Genomic DNA, 4,757 nt, shown 5'->3' on the forward strand with positions numbered 1-4,757 from the left:
TAATCTGGGTTGTGCCTGGTGCTAACCCATACCCTGAAATCTCTGATCTCTAAATATACTAACCTGGTGAGGGAGGCTTATTACCATCCCCGCAGGTGACGACAGAGGCAGAGAGGCCAAGTCTGGCACACAGCCGGGGAGGAGGAGCCTGGATTCGCTCTCACTCCCCACTATCACTTTCCAGCTGTGGATGTGAGTTCCCACAGACTGACTCCCTACACCGCCACATGTGCTACCAAAGACCGCCGCAGCCAGTGACTGATTAAGTCCAGCGTGACGAGACTAGGTCTGTAGAGGACATAGTTGTCCTCTAGAGGGTGGGGTACCACTAGGGAGCCCAGGGGGCTTCCCTGGTGGCTCAGCAGTAAAGAATTGCCTGCAATGTAGGAGACCTGGGTTCGATCTCTGGGTCAGGAAGATCCCCTGGAGAAGGGAAAGGCTACCCTCTCCAGTATTCTGGCCTGGAGAATTCCATGGACTGTATGGTCCTTGGGATTGCAAAGAGTCAGATACAACTGAGCAACTTTCACTCACTCACTCAGGAAGCCCAGAAGGCCTCCCCCAGGCTTTGGAGGGAGGGGGCCTCCTACACCCCAACTGTCTGAAGAACAGGGTGAACCCCTCACGTGCCTGCAGAACCTGTGTGGACAGGGAGCTGCCTCCAAGCTGACCCAACAGCCGGAGGTCCGCAGGCTGAACATAGAAACTGCAAGTTCCCTTTGACCACAGGGCAGGTCTCCGGAGAGAGGGCGCAGCCACAACCAAAGGTTCTGAAGAAGAAAGCCTGTGCTTGAAGACTGCTCTGGCTCACAGCCGAACCCCCGCGTGCCTGGTGAACTTGGTCACCTCCCAACAGGAGCTCAGGGTGTAACGTGCGGCAGGCTTCTGTGCATCTGTGCATGCACACTCCGACTAGTTTTTAGAAAAGAATTGCGGCAGGATATAAGAAAGCAAACAGCATTTCGTCTAGATATGGAAGAGACCCAGAAAAATTACTTTTAAAAAAATCAAGACTAGAATATGAAGTTGCAAGGGGTTGGGGGGGTGAGCGGGCTTCGGGACCGCAGGCAATCTGCAGATGGGGTGCTGAGATTCCTCGGGGCGGAGCGGGAAGGGGCCCCTCACCGCCTCCTGACCCGCACGTGCTGTACAGTCTCCCTGCTTCCTCCACTGCCGTCTTTCTAGGTCAGGAGTCCTGCTTCCAGGCTGCTCTCCCGGGGAGCCTCCCTCCTGCTGTCTCCCTTCCTGCCCTCGATTCCTTGCCCTTCTCCACGTTTATTTACAGTCGCTTTCTCTTTCTGAGGCTGCCGGGGCTGCTCAAATAGGCCAGGCCCCAGCCCTCCCCGACCTCGACCCCAGCCGCCCCGAGTGGGCCCTGGGCAGGCAGCCGGGCGTGGAGGCCGGTGTGGAAGGAGGCCTGGGGCGAGCTGAGCGCTGGCCGCTCCTCCAGAGCTCGGGGACCGCTCTGACCTCCCTCGCTCCTCCTGGCTCGTTTATAATCAGCTTTTCCATTATCTTGCAGCGAAGCCCTCTCTGAGTCCCATTAATTGCCTGTAGCTGCAGCTGGGTGGTTCATTTACTCTTTCTAATTTGGAGGATGCAAGTGGTTTAACCCTTGTTTGTTATTTTAAAGCTTCAGGGGTTTTGTAAACTTTGGAGGCACTAAAGCCAGAGTGGCCAGACACGTGCTCACATGAGTCTAAGCACACACACCGTGGTGCACACCACGGCACACACAGGGCGGACTTTTGGGGTGAGGCATCGGGGAAGCAGGTAATTTATCTGAGAGGCTGGAAGTAAGGGCAGCACCCATCCCTCCAACCCAAGGACACTGACATCACCTCCTCCATCACCATCGCCACCATCACCTCCACCATCAAAACCTTCACCTCCATTGCTGCTGCTCTCACCACCATCCCCATCACCTCCACCATCACTACCACCCCCTCACCCCGAGGCCTAAAATTCCACCATCGCAGCTTTATTCCCATGGCTTAATTATTGGCTTTCTTCAGCCATTCTCTCTGAATTATGTTAGTGTAAAATAACAAGGCCCAGACCTGCTTTTCTCAGTGACTGAATGTCCCCAGGAGTAAGAGCCAGTGGGGAGGGCTCTAAAAACTTCGGCTAGCCAAGAGGTTTGTTCGGGTTTTTCCAAACCATGAGAAACTGGAACAAACCTCTTGGTCAACATGATAAGGTTGGAAAAAATGTGCATGGGCGTGTGTGTGTGCATGCATGCACATGCAGAAACATGTCTTATCAGTTAAATTTGAAAAAAGCCTACTGACCCCTCTGCGACAGGATCAAAGCTTTTATTGTTCATGTTTCCATCTTAACAGAGCAAATCATAAGTTTCTTAGGGAGCAGATTTTTAAAAACTGATTGATTGTGAAGATAAGTGGTTCTCAGACCTTATCAAACAAGAGACCCACCCAGAGGGCTTGTTCAGATGTAGACTCTTGAGTCTCCCAGCCAGTAGGCTGGAGTGCGGCTCCGTGATCTGCACTTCTCACCGGTTCCCAGTGATGCCGCGGCTGCTGCGGTGCAGGAACCATACTTGAGACTCAGTCCAGTAGATGAAAACACACTTCTGCACACACACACCACATACATGTGCACACATGCACGCGCACACACACACACACAGACACACACACGCACTTGCTGAATGCATCAGCCCTTTCTGTGTAGAAATTCCTGCCCTGTGTAGGGCTTGAAGAATGTGAATAAAACTAAAATACGATGGAGAGCTGAAGACATACCAAGGTCATTTGACCAGCTGAGAAAAGTAGTGTTATGAGGCAATCGATTGGCCCAGAGATGTGGATGAGGGGCACTTACATGGAAAATATGAAATTTCAAAGTAAAAGAAACATAACCTTCCCTAGGTGCGGGGGTGAGGGTGCTGGCCCAGCAATTCAAGAACAGTGGAAACAGGGAGGTCAAAGGTGACTGAAATGACCTTGGAGCAGGGCAGAGAGGCCCAGGGACAGAGAGGCCCAGGGACAGAGAGGCCCAGGACAGGGGACCGTGAGGGGGCCAAGGAGCTCCAGGGGCAGTGGGGGCATGGTGGTACAGCCCACACCTGTCTCCAGACACAACAAAGACCCCCGGGAAGGAGGCTGCCCGCTGAGGCCGTGGGAGGCGAGGAGCCGAGTCAGCAGCCTGCTTGCTAGCTCCGGCTGAGGCCCCCGAGGTCCTAGCAGCCTCGTCTACAAGATGCCGATCATCACACGTGCTTGGCGGGATTGCTGGGAGGATTTTGTGAGCATCTGCATGCCCACGTGCTCTGTAACAGAGGTGCAGGTCCTATGTCCAGCTCCAGGGAAGGAGGAGCCACTTACAGCTTCATGACATGTTTGTTCCTTGTCTCAGACCTGAGACTTGTTTTTTAAAAAGGAGTGAACAGATAAGTTTGGATGAAGTCTGGGGAGGACTGGGGTCAGGGGTGCAGCAGCAGCTACTGCTCTCACCGCTCACGTCCCCTCTGGCCTCTTGGTGTCCAGAATGCTGCCTTCTGACATGTTAGTCAAAAAGGTTTTCTGTTTTCCAGTTCAGTTCAGTTGCTCAGTCATATCCGACTCTGTAACCCCATGGACCGCAGCACACCAGGCCTCCCTGTCCATCACCAACTCCCGGAGTTTACCCAAACTCATGTCCATTGAGTCGGTGATGCTATCCAACCAGAGTCTCTGCTAAAAATGCAACTATCCCTGGGAGTGGCCCCCTTGAATTGAAGCCCCTAAACCCCGGGTGGCATCTCCCGGTGCCCTCGCAGATCTGGGCTGGCTGGTGAGCCTCACCCTGTGGACCGCAGGTACAGATTCAGCTGTTCTTTTGATTCTCTGAATATCCAGGGAGAAAGAAGCAGCCAGAAAATACAGGCCGAAAATTGACCTCAGCCTCAGCATTCAAGGGGCAAGTAAGCCCATTTGAAGCCAACCCTGAGGGTTCCAGACGCCAAATATGGGTTTTTCCCAAGAAGACATTCAGAGATCTCACGACTTCTTGAATCAGCTCCTCCTCTGCCCTACGCCATCACACCCCAACATTAACCTGGGTGGTTGGGTGTGGGTCCGAGCATGTGGCCCGAGGGCTCGCTAACTGCTGTGTGCGGGATGCTTGGGGAGTGTTTGAATGTCTCGGTACCCACATGGCCCCCAGACCAACTAAATCGGGGTCTGGAGGGTGACCTGGGCAACAGCACATTCAGACGCCCCAGTGATTCCATGAGCAGTCGAGTCTAGGAGCCCACGGCCTGGTCTGCTCTAGGCCGAGAGGAACCTGGGTCGAAGTCCTCCTGCCCTCCTGCTGTGTGGCTTCAGGTGAGTCACCTGGAGTCAGAGCCTCCATGTCCTCACCTGCGACGGGGTGTCCCTGGCTCGAGAGGGATGCAGTGAAAGAGCCCGAGACGGGTGAGGCCTGGCGGGGAGAAGCTGCCCTCTGTAAGTTCAGAAACCAAGGTACCCGGCTTTGGAGAGGGGGCCGCATCCCACCTGGAAAATGAGACGGTCAGATCAGACATCACTTTGACGACAAAGGTCCATCTAGTCAGAACGATGGTTCATCTAGCAGTCATGTACGGATGTGAGAGCTGGACCATAAAGAAGGCTGAGCACTGAAGACTTGATGCTTTTGAACTGTGGTGTTGGAGAAGACTCTTGAGAGTCCCTTGGACTGCAAGGAGATCCAGCCAGTCCATCCTAAAGGAAATCAACCCTGACTATTCATTGGAAGGACTGATGCTGAAGCTG

This window comes from Bison bison, unplaced genomic scaffold (assembly GCF_000754665.1).
Source record: "Bison bison bison isolate TAMUID 2011002044 unplaced genomic scaffold, Bison_UMD1.0 scf7180017864148, whole genome shotgun sequence".
NCBI classification, from domain to species: domain Eukaryota; kingdom Metazoa; phylum Chordata; class Mammalia; order Artiodactyla; family Bovidae; genus Bison; species Bison bison.